This window comes from Musca domestica, unplaced genomic scaffold (genome assembly GCF_030504385.1).
Source record: "Musca domestica strain aabys unplaced genomic scaffold, Musca_domestica.polishedcontigs.V.1.1 31, whole genome shotgun sequence".
NCBI classification, from domain to species: Eukaryota; Metazoa; Arthropoda; class Insecta; order Diptera; family Muscidae; genus Musca; species Musca domestica.
This window is the reverse complement of record NW_026712309.1, coordinates 4400636-4418738: the sequence shown is the minus strand read 5'-3', so window position 1 is coordinate 4418738 and position 18103 is coordinate 4400636. Positions and strand designations below refer to the sequence as shown.

Genomic DNA, 18103 nt, shown 5'->3' with positions numbered 1-18103 from the left:
ACTTTGGCCCAAAAAAGAAACGGGACGTGGCGACTATGTATAGACTTCAGGCAACTTAACAGCCGATCTGAACCAGACGCGTATCCACTTCCCCGAATTGATACTATCTTAAATCGACTACGAGAAGCCAGGTACGTGAGCAGTCTCGATTTGAAGGACGGCTACTGGCAAATCCCTCTGGAGGAGGACAGCAGAAAATATACTGCCTTCACTGTGGCTGGACGAGGACTATATCAATGGAAAGTCATGCCATTTGGTCTCCACTCGGCACCCGCAACATTTCAACGGGCATTGGATAGCGTTATCGGACCAGAGATGGAGCCACATGCGTTTGCCTATTTAGACGATATTGTTGTTATCGGAAGAACATTGGAGGAACATTTAGAGAATCTACGAAATGTTTTCCAGCGGTTGCGTGAAGCCCGATTGCGAATCAACCCCGACAAATGCGAGTTCTTTAAACGTGAGACAAAATATTTGGGTCACGTAATCAGCGGGAAAGGCATTCACACTGACCCCGATAAGGTTGCAGCAATTCAGGGGATAGAGCCACCCAAAACACTTAAGGAGTTACGGCGCTTTTTGGGGGTGGTTTCTTGGTACCGGAGATTTATACCCGATTTTGCCACTATTGCTCAACCCCTAACGTCACTTCTTAAGAAAGGCAAACACTGGAAATGGACGGAAAACCAACAGACAGTGTTTGAAGTGCTCAAAGCCAGACTCACCCAGGCCCCAGTACTCGCCTGCCCTGACTTTGCACGGAGATTTGTCCTTCAGACAGACGCTAGCGATCATGGACTTGGAGCGGTTCTTACCCAGACTTTCGACGAAGGTGAGCGAGTTATAGCATATGCCAGCAGAACGTTGAACGGGGCAGAAAACAACTACTCGGCCACCGAAAAAGAGTGCTTAGCGATAGTATGGGGCATTCGGAAAATGCGCCAATACCTCGAAGGCTACAATTTCCTAGTCATAACGGATCACTTGGCACTAAAATGGCTCAACTCCATTGAGAATCCTACTGGAAGACTAGCACGCTGGGCGTTGGAGTTGCAACAATACACGTTTACCATAGAATACCGGAGGGGAAGCTTAAACGTAGTAGCGGATGCCTTGTCCAGACAGCCGGTGGAACCACTGATGAGGGCCGTGGAGGAATCCGTTACTCAGTGCCCCTGGATTAAGGAAAAATTGCAAGCGATCGAGAAGAACCCGGAGAAGTTTCCAGATTACGCCATAGTAGGCTCAAACTTGTACAGGCACATTCAAAGGACCAAGGATGACGAGGACGACACACCATGGAAGTTATGCGTTCCATCCCAGCTGCGTGAGCGAGTTCTCCAGGAAAATCATAGCCAACCAGCAGCCGGACATCTAGGTATCCGGAAGACAATCAACAGAACGTGTGGACGCTATTATTGGCCTGGCATGACTCGCGATGTGACGCGCTTTGTGAAGAAATGTGAGTCGTGTCAAAGGTACAAGCCAAGTCAGACAGCCCCGGCAGGAGAAATGCTAACTTCGGTACCTGAAGAACCTTGGGCAGTAGTGTGTGCTGACTTCGTGGGCCCAATGCCACGCACCAAGCACGGAAATAGCATGCTCTTGGTATTTGTGGATCGGTTCACAAAGTGGGTTGAGTTAGTCCCAATGCGAAAAGCTACGGCAGAAGGTGTGATAAAAGCATTTAGGGAGAGGATTCTATCCCGATTTGGCGCACCGAAGTTACTCATTACCGATAACGGAAGCCAGTTCACCAGTAAGGTACTGAACGTTTTCCTGGAGGAAACTGGTGTTCGCCGACAATTTACTGCACCATATTGTCCACAGGAAAACCCCACGGAGCGAGCCAACCGAACAATAAAGACAGTTATCGCTCAGCTAACAGGCAATCAGCATAACAAATGGGACGACTTTCTGCCAGAAATTACGTTGGCAGTTAATTCAAGCGTTTCTGAGTCAACGGGGTACAGCCCGGCCTTTCTTGTGCAGGGTCGAGAACCAAGGCTCCCAGGTGCTCTGTTCGATGAGGTAACAATCGGTTCGGGTGCTCGAGTTAAAGAACCTTCGAAGAGGGCGATCGAACTACGTGAAATTTTCCAAATAGTCAAGAAGAACTTGGCTCAAGCTGGAGAAAATCAGAAAAGACGGTATAACCTTAGACGTCGTAAGTGGGCTCCAGTTGTCGGAGACCTTGTACTGGTTAAACAACATCCATTGTCAAAAGCGACGGACAATTTCGCGGCGAAATTGGCACCTAAGTTCGATGGGCCTTTCGAAATTATTAGTTTTCCATCTCCGGTTATCGCGAAGGTTCGGAAAGTTGACGGGAAACACGAGAGGAACGCTCATCTGGGGGATATGAAACCTTACGTCTCACCATCTGAACATCTAAATTGTGTAGATACTAACATAGATACTGTTTCTTCTACCTCAACAGATTCCCAAAAATCAATAATGGACCAACCTACCCAACCATTACGTACAAAGGCTTTTTACAAGCATCAATACCAGCTTGTGGAGTCGCTCAAACCCTGCTCGGTTGTGCTCACGAGGTTAACAGAGGGGGAAACCGATGCACTGCGGAAAAAGAACGCAAGGTCCACACTTGCCCCTAAGCCATCCAAGAGGGCCAACACCAGCGAACCCACAAGGAGGAGGTCCCACAACCAAAAGAAGATGCGACGTGAAGTGCCATCGTCCTCACCGGTAGTAGTCGAGACCATCGTTATCTCATCTGACGATGAGGTACCATCTACCCCGCCCCGGAGACCACCTGTGGTACACGACTACCCCATCACCCCTCCTCCTACAGTGTCACCCATGGCAGCCGGAGACACCTTAACCGACTTACCACCGACGCCAGGTCGTACCCTCTTCATGGACACGGGATTTCCACCGACACCCGGACGTAACATGGGTTTGGCTCTGTCCCCTCGGTATGCACCGGACTCTGAGTCGGAAACCGAATACGGTCAACCCCATATAAACCGTCGGTTGGAACAAGTAAGAAGCCCGAACCCCCCGACAGTATCCAGTGTGGTTGTCGTACCGGTAACTTCGGAAAAATCTGTTGAGGACATCCAATTTGAATGCCGGGAAATGTTACCAGAGGAAATTAGGAGCGAATTACAGCCATGTCTGCGAGAAGCCCTTCGTCGCTGGATACCTCACCACCAACATAAGCGTGTTTTTACCATTGGCGGGAAGAAGCTCCGGGTCCACGTAAATCGACAAGGCAAAACTTTTGTGCGGATGTTGTGAAAGCAGCCGGCTCATTTAGGGAGGGGAGGCAGTGTGACGACGAAAGTCATTTCATTTGTTTTCGTCCCCACTTTGTTGTTTAATTGTCAAATTGTCAAATTTATTTGTGTAAATAATGAATTGTTTATATAAATATGAATTTTCATAAACACCGCTTTTTTTTATTTCCAAAACTTAACCAATCTCCCTCATAATTATTTACATCGATTTCTTATTTGGCATTGATTTTAACACTGGACAGTTAGGTTCAATGACCGTCATATTCAAGGCCACGCAGTAACAGCGAGCAATGTTGTTAGATCAACGCACAACTGCAATGACAATGCACTGCACCAATGCATAGGCAGCCAACAACAAGCAAGCATCACAACGATCGATTCAACCAAAGCATTGCGCCAATGCATAAACACACAACAACAAGCAAGCATGGCACAATGCATAAACGCACAACAACAAACAAGACTCACTGGGCATTGATGCTAATGCATGGTAGTGGAGACCGGACAACGCAGGCATAGCATAACAACAAAGACCATGCATGACAGTGAACCATCGTTCGATGATGGCAAAGCGAATGCATGGAAGACAAAATTTATAACTGTTTTGTCTAACAACAAAAAGGCTTTGCCATAGAAAGTCTGAGATCACGTGACATGCTGCGATCCTATAAAAAGGAAAAGTTCTATGAGAAGTTTTTTTTCAGTTTTTGAAGTGAACAACAGCAAAGAAGTCAGGTGAGTCAGAGTGGTGACAAGATAGGAAAACTGTTAGAGGTGTCATAGCCCTTCGGTAACTCGTGTTCTCTAACTAGATTCTAAACCCTTGAGGTGTCGCAAAGCCCTTGGGTTCTTCGGGAATTTAGCCCTTGAGGTGTCGTAAAGCCCTTGGGTTCTTCGGGAATTTAGCCCTTGAGGTGTCGTAAAGCCCTTGGGTTCTTCGGGAATTTAGCCCTTGAGGTGTCGTAAAGCCCTTGGGTTCTTCGGGAATTTAGCCCTTGAGGTGTCGTAAAGCCCTTGGGTCCTTCGGAAATTTAGCCCTTGAGGTGTCGTAAAGCCCTTGGGTTCTTCGGGAATTAACCCCTTGAGGTGTCGTAAAGCCCTTGGGTTCTTCGGGTTTCTTCGCTTCTAACCCCTTGAGGTGTCGTAAAGCCCTTGGGTGCTTCGGGAATTAACCCCTTGGGGTGTCGTAAAGCCCTTGGGTTCTTCGGGTTTCTTCGCTTCTAACCCCTTGAGGTGTCGTAAAGCCCTTGGGTGCTTCGGGAATTAACCCCTTGAGGTGTCGTAAAGCCCTTGGGTTCTTCGGGTTTCTTCGCTTCTAACCCCTTGAGGTGTCGTAAAGCCCTTGGGTGCTTCGGGAATTAACCCCTTGAGGTGTCGTAAAGCCCTTGGGTTCTTCGGGTTTCTTCGCTTCTAACCCCTTGAGGTGTCGTAAAGCCCTTGGGTGCTTCGGGAATTAACCCCTTGAGGTGTCGTAAAGCCCTTGGGTCTTCGGGTATTAACCCCTTGAGGTGTTTTGAAGCCCTTGGGATCATCGTATTTATCCCCTTGAGGCGTTAAAGCCCTTCGGGTCTCTTCGTTTGTAACCCCTTGAGGTGTCAAAGCCCTTGGGCCTTCTGGTATTAACCCCTTGAGGTGTTTTGAAGCCCTTGGGTTCGTCGTATCTATCCCCTTGAGGCGTTAAAGTCCTTCGGGTCTCTTCGTTTTTAACCCCTTGAGGCGTCAAAGCCCTTGGGCCTTCTGGTATTAACCCCTTGAGGTGTTTTTGAAGCCCTTGGGTTCATCGTTTTAACCCCTTGAGGTGTAAAGCCCTTGGGTTCTTCTTTATCAACCCCATTGAAGTGTTCAAGCCCTTCGGGTATCCCCGTTTAATCCCTTGAGGTGTCTACAGCCCTTGGTTTCTACGTTTCTTCAATCCCTCGAGGTGGGGTGTTTTCGACAAACACAGGAGGATAACCAGCATCAGAAGAGCAAGGACGCTAAATTTGCCGCATTATATACCAAAATCTATATATACTTTCTTACAAGAGCTGTTTAATATAAGTAAACCCCAATCAATTCTGAATAAACGTTATTTATTTTGCTTAAAACACAAACAACTTGCGTTTTTTACTCTCTCGGTCACTTTATAAATTTCTGTGGCAGACCCTAGACCCCGCGAGCATACCTTAGCCAGAAGAAGGGAATTTGGGTCGTTACAGTCCTGTTATAATGTCCAATGTCTGCGCCCAAATTGTTTGCTTGCCCAAGGCTTTAATACACCCTCCAGAATATTTTCGCGATAATATTCGACATTTATTCTGATGCCACAACCATTGACTGTTGTGGCGGCCCATACCATCACTATGACCGGCGCTTGAGATCTGGTGGTTAACCGAAGGTGCACATTTTCAGATGACCCCTTTGGCAAGTAAACACGATAATTTTGTTTGTTTACAAATTGCTGGACAACGAATGTTTTCTCGTCGGAGAAAACTAAATTCGGCAGTTCACCACTTTCTGCCAAGCGAAGCAACTCTTTAGCTGTTTTGAGTCTACTTTCTTCATGTTGCGGTGTAAGTTCGTGCACTTTTTGGAATTTCAATGGTTTTACCCGAGCTCATTTTTCAATATATGCCGAATGGAATATTGCGATATGTTCAGCTCGCGAGCCATTTTTCGGCCACTTCGACGCCGGTTTCGATCAAGTCGCCTTTTTACTTTTCGAACCATTTCTGCTGATGTTGCTGTTTTCTTCCGTCCACTTCCTTGACTCGGGCTACGCTACCAGTATCACGGTAACTAGCGATGGTACGAGACACAAAAGATTTATTCACATTTAAATGCTGGAGTACTCAACCAAAGCCACTTGTGGTTCTGTGCGGTCTGGAGTATTTTGAAAAGCGAGGTTGGCACTAAAAAATACCAAGCAAGCGCTTCGCCGGCAATGGGCCAAAATACCATAACGCAACATACGGGCAGTGTGTGAAGGCTTCATTGGCCGTTTGAAAACCAAAATTCGTACCAAAGGTGACCAATTCGAACAAATATAAACTTATTCTAAAATTTGATGCTATTTCCGACATTTTTTGCTTTCATTCAATAAAACTGAAAAAATGTAAAAAAATATGGCGTTTGACTTTATTGCAGTTTTTTTTTATTTCACCCTGTATATCCTCCATAGAATGGTGAAGGGTATAAAAAGTTTGGAACGCCCTTAAATATATTATAAGAATGTCACTTTACACATGACTCTCTCATAATGTGTAATCGGATCTTTAGTAGTGTTCAAATGTTCTGCAATATTCGATTTCAAGGACTTCTTTTGACAATAAAAATGTAACAATCGTATTATGTGCTTAGGAGCAGAATCAGACTTCTGAAATTTGGTATGAAGTCTCTTGTTCCCGTTGAGAAATTTAACTAACGTATAGAAAAACTTTTACTATTTACAGTATCTCTATTTCAAAAATATGCAAATTTTTACAAAACAAATCAATCTAATTTATTTTCTCTTTTATTTTCAGGTACGTATTTGTGAAGCTTTCTCATATTTCCCCATTAGAATTCATGGTAAGGTGGCAATAAAATGTCAATTACAATAACACTACAAAACCAAATTGTATGTTTCGAATAATCACGAATTCGATAAAAATGAAAACAACAATATCCTCAATATATTATTTAATTTATTTACTTTTACATTTTTGTCATTGTTTTGCCATTTGTGTGTTTCCATTATTTTTGAACTTTTTTTGTGTTGTTGTTACCGATATTTGTGCATCATTGTAGCCGACTGCGCTGTCAACCTATTTTGCACCTGCGCAACTCGCGTGCTTTCCTCCATTCACACAGTTGCTCCATTGTTTGATCATGATACACGCTCTCAATAATGCGAGTGATCGAAGTTTGTTAAGCGCAATTTGTGTCGGCGGTGGGGGGAAGTGCACACCCAAACAACCACTCCCGAATGATGAACACAAAAATTAAATAAAATTTCATCTATCGTGGTGGTTTTGATTTAAATTATAATATAAATATTTTTGGTCTCAAAGATGTCGCGTATATTATTTTTCGCATTAGGGCTCGGAGTATGCAATCTTATAAGCCTGACTTCCCAAATACCAAGGACGTGTTTGGAAATTGACCTCCATAGCGGTAATGGAACAGGTGCTCATTGAAACTCTTTTAAGACAATTTAGGTAAATATAATCTGAAGGAGGGCCTTATTGGAATTTTGATGGCGAGGATTAGGAATTCCTAACACGACTTCCGATTAATATATTTTGTTGTTGGAAAGTCAAAGGGTTAAATGTAAAAAAGCGAAAAAAATCAACTTTTCGTAGTCATATTTTTTCGTCTATTTATACCCTACACCACAAGGTGGTCAGGGTATTATGTCTTTGTGCATTTGTTTGTAACAGGCAAAAGGAAACGAGATAGACCCATAGTTCATTTTGATGATCTGCATAGAATCACATTCTGAGTAGATTTATGCATGTCCGTCCGTCCGTCTGTCCATGTATTCTTGTGAACAAAATGCAGGTCGCATTTATTATCCGATTGAGATGAAAATTTTTCAAACAACATTTGTTTGGCCCAAGGACGAACCCTATTGAAATTGGAGATAATCGGTCAAAATTTAGATATAGCTCCCATATATATCTTCTGCCGATTTGCCTTTTATTGTGCACCAAACGTGTAATATCACCCCGAATAGTATGGAATTTTGCACATACAACCAAATTAGATCTGAAAATAAGTATGCCAAATTTGATCGAAATCGGTTCTGATGTATCTATAGCTCCCATATATATTGTTCACCCGATTTGTTATTTTAGTACTCCACAATACTTTTAGTACTATAAAACTTCGTCCGATTTACCCTTTATTGTGCACCAAACGTCTAATATTTGCCCAAATGGGATCGAATTTGGCACATACGACCGAATGGAGTCTAGAAAGTAGTATGCCAATTTTGGTGAAGATCGGTTCAGATATAGCTATAGATCCCATATATACTGTTCATCCGATTTGTTATTTTTGTCCACCGCAGCCGTAATATGCACTCTGTAACAACAATATAATATATATAAATACCTTTGCTAAATTTTATCGAGATCGGTTCAGATTTGGATCTAGCTCCCATAAATACAAATGCTTCGGCATGTTTAGTCTTTTGAACTTTAAATTATAATTATAATCATAGCGTGCATGATTGAACTCTCCCATATAAACTATTAATTGTTATGTGGAGATTTACTAAATTAGTAAAGTTGTGTAGGGTATCATAAAGTCGGCCCCGCCCGACTTTAGGACTTTCTTTACTGGTTTTCCTTTTGGTATAAGACAAAAAGTATGCAACTGTTAACGTTTTCTAATTTAAATGCCTTCCCTGTTAACAATTCTAAACAAAAATCTTATGACAATTAATGTCATTTGTTTTTGGGGCTCATATAAATGCAACATGCATGGTAATATGCCCATAGTTCGAAGAACCTGTATTAAGATTCAAATGTGTAACGAACAGATCTCCATTCAGATATGCAATGAACAGATCACCAAGTGTTCAAAAGTAGTACCTTAGGGACAGATATGTGCACAATATGTACAGCTTAAGACCAATTTAAAGCTATGATTTCTCATTTTTATAGCATACTTTTAGGCGCCAAAATATATTTTTGTAACCTATACAAATATTTAAAACAGTAGTGAAATAACTGACTAACTAAGAATCAACGCCCAAACGAAATGGTTGAAGCTAAAATCTTGAAATTTTGTATTGGACAAACGACCAGATCTAGAGTTCTAAAATTTGGAATGAGATTTACTGATGGAGTGCAGGTACTAAATTTGGAAGTTTCGTTTAGGGTGAACGGATGAAGGTGAAATTTTGAAATTTTGTATTCAGGTCCCTCTTGGTGGTAGGTGCACAAAAAGTACTAAATAGTACTTTATTTGGTAGAATTTGGTATTGGGTGAACCGAGAGAGTTGGAAATCTGAAGTTTGGAGTCATAGTTTTTGATGTTCTGAAGGATCGACAAACTAAAGGGGTTTTCGAAATTCTTACAATACCTGTCCCAAAAGAACCAAAAAGCACAAAAATTGATACCATTTAGAATTATGTGAACGCTTAGTGGAAACATCTTGAAATTTGGTATAAAAATCAATTCTTGGAAATGGGGTTGGAGTAAGGAAATGTGTACTAAGTGTGAGAACTGTGCTGAATGGTACTGAATTTGGTACAATTACATTTTGGTTGTACAGAAGATGCTGTTAATTTGAAATGTTTGTATGGGAGTCATTGTAGGCGATGTTTGGAAATGCACAAAAAGTACTAAATAGTACTAAATTTGGTTCAATTTGGTATTGGGTGGATAGATAGTGCTTGCAATCTGAGATTTGGAATTATGTGAACGGTTAGTGGTAAAATCTTGAAATTTGGTATGAAAATCAATTCTTGGAAATGGAGTTGAAGTAAGGAGGAGTTTTGGAAATGTGTACTAGATGTACACGAAAAGTACTAAATAGTACTATACTTTGTACAATTTTGTATTGGGTGGACAGATCGTGCTTGAAATCTTAAATTTGGTATCAGGCTGTTCATTGTAGCCTGGACACAGGGAGGTGGTTTCGAAAATGTGTACTATAATTGTACGAAAAGTACTGAATGGTACCATATTTGGTATTGGATGAAGGGATAGAGATGAATTTTTGAAAATTAATATTTTGATTACTGGTAATATCTGCGTTTGGGATTTTGGGGTTATTTGGAAATGCGATCTATAATTGTACGAAAAGTACTAAATAGTACTAAATTTGGTATTGCGCAAAGGATTACGACCGGAATCCTCAAATTTGATATTGAGGGCTCTGTTGATATCTACAATTGCGACAAAAAGGCGGTTTTGGAAATGTGTACTATAGTTGTTCGAAAAGTGCTAGATAGTACTAAATTCGGTATTGGGTGAGGGAATAGAACCGAAATCTTGAATCTATACCAAATTCACTGTTGGTGTCCGTGGTTAAGATATGGAAGTGGTTTTGGAGATGCATACTATAATTGTTCGAAAAGTACTGAGTGATGTTATACTTGGTATTCAGTGAATGTATAGAGCTGGAATTACGAAGTTTCATATTTGGGTCCGTATTGGTACCAGGTGTTGAGAACTGGCGGTGGTTTTGCAAATGCCTACTATAATTGTTCAGAAGATACCAAAAGATACTAATTTTGGGATCACTGTTGGTGTGTCGTATGGAGAGATGTAGATTTTTTTGGATATGAGTACTAAATGTAACTTAAATTGGTATTGGGTGAAGGGATAGAGTTGAAATTCTGAAATTGGATATTGGGGTCATTGTTAGTTTCTAAGGTTTACAGAGGAAGACGTTGAAATAGTTTTGGACAGCAAGATTGGTAAACTACGAAATAAAAGGTTTTGAAACCTTCTTGGTGAAGAAAGTAACCATTTCCTATCACTTCTTCGAAAAAGGAAAAACTTGAAAAATATATAAACCCTTGAAAGTCAGAAAATGTAGTAGTACGATATTTGAAGTTTTGGTTGAAAAATTGTGCATTTTGGGACTAAAAAGGCCTAACTGTTGGAATAAATCTATAATTTTAAGGTAGAATTTGGACGAATTGTCTGGTACTTGGTAGTACTATATAATATACTTACACTATATTTGTACTACACCATAAAGCATTTAATTTCAGATAAACATTCTTTAAGCGCCTAAATGTATGCTATGAAATTTTGTCGGTCAGTCAGCCAAGGCAGGCAAATAACGATTTTTCAATACCAAAATGAACGATTTATTCATATTAGGTAAATCTAATCTCCACATTATGTACTATTACAAGGGAGCAGAAGTCGAAGTTGAAAGCAGAAGTCGAATTTCGAACTTTTCGATTTGAACAAATTTGTATCACATTAAAGAGCCGATTAAAACTTTTCGACTTTTCACAAAAAAAATGAAATAAAAAAATAATTAATTTGGAGTTACACATTTCTGACGTTGGAATTTCTCATCATGGAGATGCCTAATAAGGCCCCATTTAACTTATCTTCGATTTCATCAACTATTCCCATCTTAGGTACCGTGTCACAAATTGAGTAGAGATACATTGTAAGTGTGAACATGTTTACAAAATGTCCAGTCAACAAAACCTACCTTCCCCCCCAATCTACCACATAACCCCACCATGTAATTCCGTCAAATACTTCATGTCAGTTGACGGCAGACCGACCACCCTTCAATCATTCAATACCTATTTCGGCACGTGTGTACATGTTTAGGTGTATTGAATCGTAGACAACAACGACAACTACAACAAAACAATATTAGGGCAAGCAATGAGCATGTTTTTGCTATTTCTATTGAAAAGCGTCAACATTAACACTGCCTTTTTTACATAGCTGACCGAAGTGCCAAAAATAGAAAGAAAAACGTTTCCGCATTCGATGATGTTGCAACAATTGTTGCTTTCATAATTTAGCAAAGCAGGGACTAGCCCTGGTGGCAGGGAGGGCCAATGGACTGAAAAGAAAAAAAAAAAAAAAAACTAAAAACAAGTCGATAGACAACGGTAACAAGACAACGAAAGCTATAAACAAAAAAAGCAGCAGAAGAAGAAGAGGAAAACACCAACAACTGACATACAAAACGAATCCAAAGCAGCAGTAGAAGAAGAAGATGTTAAGAAAAATATAGGTCATTTTACCAATAATAAAAAAACAACAACAGCAACGTCTGAAAAAAGAAAACAGCAAAAGCCGTTAAACGTTACACCATCATAACCTGTTTCATTCATGCATCCCAAGCAGGCGAGAAACCAACCAACCTGCCCACCAACCATCCACATCCATGTATCCAGCCAGCCATTCATTCATACAACCATCCGCTGCCACCCGTCCGTCCCTCTCCTTGCCTGTCTGCCAGTCAGAATCATAAACATGGCTGGTAACAGTAAACGATGTTCTAAATCTGGTTTTCCCAATGTCTTTTGGAGATTTTCTGGCTGTTTTAGTTCAAGTCTAACTCTTCATGAACTTCCAATTTCTAGACTTCGGGTTTGTGTGTTTGTATGTGTGTATGTATGAGTATGCTTCTGTATGTAAGTGGAAAGTTTCAAATTTCTCAAAAATTTAAATATGAAAAACTTGCTAAATATTCTACGAAGTTAGCGGCTTTAATTAGTCAAAGTGAGAGTTTAAAATACGACCTTTTGAGCTATTTTTTTGCCCAAAGGCCGGCTTTCTTTCATTAAGGTGGGAAACGACACAATTTGAAATTGGTGAGAATAGTTTGAATGATTTAATTGTTTATAGGCTTATGAATGTTTCGGACTTTGATGTTCTTCTATGTCCCAGATCGTGTTTTTAAGAGTTCTTCTCAAGTCTTGAATGTTTAAATCTTTTCTTTAGGACCCACATTTTTATAATAAAATAGTGGATATAAAATAAATCTAAGCGCCAACGAAATACATTTCTGTAGGTGTTCCAATTTTTTAATTAATTGTCCTATACTGCAATTGTGGATTGTAAAGAATATTTTAGGCTTCTCAAACCCTAATTAGTATATTTTTTTAAATATTTCTTTAGGGCCCCAAATCGTTAATTTTTAAACACAATTTCTGGGCATCGAGTCGTGGGTTTTTAAACAAATTTTCAGGAGGGTGTTTTAAAGGAAATTGTGTACCACTAAACAGTGGATTTTGTAGCTCCGTACTTATATAAGTGTAATGGATTTTGAAATAGTGGATTTGAAAAACTTTCAGGGCTCTAAAGGTTCGTGGATTTTTTGGCTTCCTAAAGACCCCAAATCTGGATATTTTAAAGAGTTTATAATATTTAAATAAATTGCTACATGAAGTCTTTAAGACTTTATTTAGACGTCCCAAATCCCCTAAAGCAGTAAATCGTCGGATTTAAAAGAATTTTTCTAGGTATCCCAAAGGTCAAATTTTGAATAATTTAAAACAATTTACTTAAATTTCTGAAGAACTAAAATCGCTAAACCGAGGCTTAAGACAATTACGGGTTCTACTCTTTCCTAAGGCACCAGCCTTTAATTAGCGGATTAAAAAATCTATGCATTTTCTAGGTCTTAAATTGTGGACTTCAAAAATCTTGACATGCCAAGGCACTAAATTCTGGAATAATAGTTTCTTCCCTTCTTCTTAAAACGTGTATATTTTAAAGGGTATTTCTAGGTTTCACAAAACCCGCCTAGGTGTTTAAAGACAAAATTTAGATTTTTGAATAATTTTTTCAGGTATCGTGGGTTTTTGCAGAAGTTTTGTAGTCTTTCCAAAAACTATATATATTGTAAATTAAAAAAATGTCTTAATGCTGTTCAATGGATATTCAGAATTTTCGGCTCTTTATTGGCCCATTGCGTAGATAAAGATGTAGGCTTGATTAGTCCCAACATACATTTTGTCTTTGCTTGCATTAATTTGTGAATAAGGTTTCGTGAAGACTTTGTTTGCGCTCTAAAGCGCTGTTTTTATACCCTCAGCCATATGGCTACAAAGGGTATATATCATTTGATACGGCCAAAACGTGCCTAGTCGAAATAACGGTTTTAGACCCTAGGTCTCTTTGGACCAAATCCTTTCAGAACATTTGGAGTCGATCTACGATGTCCGTCCGTCCGCCTGTATGGCTGGCTGGTGCGCACGATAACTCTCGAAGGGAGTATCCGATTTGGTCCAAATTGGGTACATCGTAATATTTTTGTCAAACTTAGATCGAGTTCGGAGTTGGGCAATATCGGTCAACTCCTTTTGGTACCCCACAAAAGGTCGAAATTTTTAAAAAATATATTTTTTGCACAGAAAGAGAAAGGATAATTCCAATTTGCTCCAACTTTGAAAATCCTAATATTTGTGTTAGTGCTAGGTCAGGTGTAAAATGGACAATATCGATCTACTCCATCAAATACCTCCCACACAAATGGTCAAAATTTTGAATAATTACAACTCTCAAAAAATGTGATGTAAGAGTCTGATTGTCTTCAAATTTCACACATAACAATATTTATATAAACCCAACGTCTGGTGTTAAGATGAACAATATCCGTCCACTCCTTCTGGTACCTACCCCACAAAAGGTCGAAATGTTAAAAAAATATATTTTTTTGCACAGAAAGAGAAAGGATAATCCGATTCTGATCCAACTTTGCATATCCTAAAATTTGCGTCAGCGCTAGGTCGGGTTTGAAAATGAACAATATCGGTCCACTCCATCAAGAACCTCCCCCACAAAGGGTCAAAATTTTGAATAATTACAATCTCATTAAATGTGATTAAAAGTCCTATTGTCCTCAAATTTCACACATCCAAATATTTGTATTAACCCATGGTCTGATGTGAAGGGGGAATACATCGGTCCACTCTGGTACCTCTGGTATTGAAATTTTGAGTACCATGAAGCTCATAAAACGCCAAATTAACATCCGATTCCATTTAGACTTGGCACATCTGTCGCAGTATTATATCATATTTTTGGGTCCGATAGGAAATGGGCAATATTGACCCATTCCTTCGGGACCTGCTCCATAGAGGGTAAAACGTTTGAATAATCTTAACACTAATCAAAATATATTTAAATAATCGAACATAGGCTGTGGGTATATATCTGGCAGCAATACCGACTGATACTTTTAAACTTGTTAATACTCTACTCAAAATTTAAAAATAATTATACCCTCAGCCATATGGCTACAGAGGGTATATATCATTTGATACGGCCAAAACGTGCCTCATCGAAATAACGGATTAAGACCTAGGTCTCTTTGGACCAAATCCGTTTCAGGACATTTGGGGCCGATCTAGCGATGTCCGTCCATATGTCTTGGCACATCTGAATATTTCCATCAACACAAGATGTGTTATAATGATGGTAGAGATCGGAATACTTCTTCTGGCACCTCCCCCACAAAGCGTAAAAGTTTTGAACAACCAAAACGATCATAAAATCCGAAAAAAGCTTCCACTTCTCTTCAAATTAGACGTATCACAATATTTTTATTAGCCCACAATATTTTTATTAGTCTGGTGTGAAGATGGTATATATCGGTCTACTCCAAAAGATCTATTATAAAGATGGTAGAAAGCGGACGATTTCTTCTGGTACCTCCCCAACATAGGGTTCAATATTTTGAAAATTTTACACATACAAACATTTTTGTTAACAAAAAATCTGTTGTGAAAATGCCATATATCTGCAAACCCCTTCACCCAAAAAGGAGCACAATTTTCAATTCTTTTATCTTTACAACTTGCTATATCTAAATTTTGCTTTCAACCAGAAACCTGAAATCAGTATAAAATTGGTTAAAAAGATTCGATTTACTTGTATTTTTTCACTCCGATATATTTATCTGTATTATCAGATTATCTTTTTGGACAAATCCGTTTCATACGCATTGTAAGTCGATATGTGTTGGTTAGTCTATCTTGAATGGTTGGAAGTTCGCTAATCGTAGGTCAAGTGTAAAAACCAAATCGGGTACTATCTTTTCTAGGGATCAACCCTATATGACCCATTTAATCATTTTAGACCCAACAAAGAATATCTATTCATGATCATCGCAAAAATTGTAATCCTATTTAAATTTGGTACACGCGCGTTTTAGGTCTGAACTTAGATCAAATTCGAAGATGGGCTACATCGGTCAACTTTGCACAATATTTATTAGCTCCATGATAGAGCACTTTTATATGAGAGAAATTTTCGAACTTTTTCCAAATCGCAATTATAATAGGTTTTTATTTGATTTTCTAACAAAAACCAAAAAAATTGTTACAAAGTAAACTATTATTTCCCAGTCTGTAGTTAACAGAAAAAAAACATAAAACTTCCTTATTACTTGTCACTTATGTAAAACTTATGTTGGCCTTGGTAGGTGTTAGAAACAATGTTGTTGATAAAAAGTGACATTGCTCACCTGAATCGTCGATATCGGTATGCCTTGCATACCTTGTCACATAACTGCTTCGGCAAAACCTCCAATTAAGTAATCAATACAAAAATGTTTTTGCCCACATAGATAAATATAGTTATAATATCTGGAGTCTCATTTTGCGACAAAATAAATTGCATAACTGGCATTTATTTAAATATTTTTAAGTTTTTATTTCAGGGATAGATAGAAGAGATTGAAAATGAAACAATTTAAATATTTCCGTTTCATTTTTCTTTTTGTTGCTTCTTAATTTTTTATCTAACTGAAAATCACACAAAATGTACTTAAGACTAATTTAAATAAACTGCGCAGAATGGTTAGGCAAACAAACAAATAGACGTCATACTCGTAGGTACATAAATACATAGGTATGGAGGAAACTGGCAGTCTCTCAGGCATGCAAAACATTTGCCAATGACACGAAGACGACTGACTAACCACCACACTGTAACAAGTTCAAATTCGACAATCCTAATTCCGAAATGTGGAAGTAGAAGACAACTAAGAATTAAATCATTCTTAATTATTTAAACCGCAACAACAACAAAACAAAATGAATGAATGAAAAAAATCTCAGCACCAGATGAGGCTGAGAACTAATTTCGAATCATGTGTGGAGTGATTAAATCAACAGTAGTCAGTCAGGCAGTCTGTCCGTCTGTACGTAATTCATATGTAAGGCCCCTCAAAATTCCCAATTATGAATAGACGACGCTGGCAAAGAAGAATAGACGAAAGGAAAGCAAACAATCGGCCTAACCACAAAGCCTAAAGATAAATTGTGCTAAGATGTGACTTAGTTTCGTACAATGTGCTGCTACAGATTTGATCCACATAGTCGTCTTCATCATCGTCATCACCATCGGCGAGCTTGTAAACCTGTATGAGTTTTTTCTGTTAAAATTTTGTCATTTGTTTCCTTTTATTTCTCTTTCTCTTTCACTGATTTTGATTTACTATTTTGGTATTTAGTTTGTTGATGATGGTTATGGCGAATGTGAATGCAATGGCAAACATTCGGATGATGATGATGAAGGTGTGGATGTGGATGGGGGATGATGTTGATGATGATTTTTGTTGATGATGGTCCAGATTAATATTTCTCAAGTCAGTGACCTTAATAAATATTTCTGTATTGTATATTAATCAAGAAAAATTACTGTCTCCAAATGAACGTGACATAATTTGTTAGGTGCGACAACAACAACAAACACCCAGCTACAACAAAATGCCATTCAATCTATGAATTCATAGGTTTTTTTTTTCTTTCGTTGTGGAATGTGATGAGCTGAGGTATTTTTGAGACAAATCACATCAGTTGTGGGAGTCTCCATTGAAGAGATGAAGTCAGGTTAGTGGGGTCTGGGAAGAAGAGAGCATTTTTGGACAGCTGATGAGCAGAAGGCCTGGAAGCATTTATAGGAAAACCTAAATCCAGGAAACTTCTGAGGGCCATAGGAAGTCTGTAGAAATGGTAAAGGCAGGAGAGCCTATTCAATTGATCTGATCTCCGTGCAGTGCTGAACTGGTCAGGAGGATAACTGGAGCCCAGGTAGGCGATCTGGTGCTCAGGGAGACTATATAAGCCATCTCGTGCTCAGGGTGGAGGTGGGGGCTGGTCCGCATGGAGGCTCCCTGGATAATCTTATACCGGGACAGACTCTAAATTCATCTAGTCCTTCTGGTACCGATTGTGGCTCTGTAGTCGAGCTAGTGCCCCGCGAAACTCTATTGGCAAGCTGGTGCCCAGGGGGCTCCATCGGTCATCTGGTGCCCAAGGAGGCTCTATAAGCCATATGTTCCTTAAGGAAGCTCTATAGGAGATCCATTGTACAGGATAGTGTCATATGGAGTTCGGGGAGACTAAATATAGCTCTATAGTCCA

General features: G+C 39.4%; 1 protein-coding gene across 4 annotated transcripts in view; it reads left to right on the top strand.

Moving 5' to 3' along the window:
• Positions 1-18103, top strand: part of LOC101891740 (putative fatty acyl-CoA reductase CG5065) — a 123425-nt gene that overhangs the window by 54621 nt on the left and 50701 nt on the right. Inside the window, exon 2 of one of the 4 annotated variants that reach the window (XM_059125076.1) lies at positions 6770-6815. The exons of the other annotated variants lie outside the window; for them this stretch is intronic. The gene's annotated coding sequence lies outside the window, so the exon portion shown is untranslated. The remainder of the gene's footprint in view (positions 1-6769; positions 6816-18103) is intronic. 4 annotated transcript variants of the gene reach the window in all.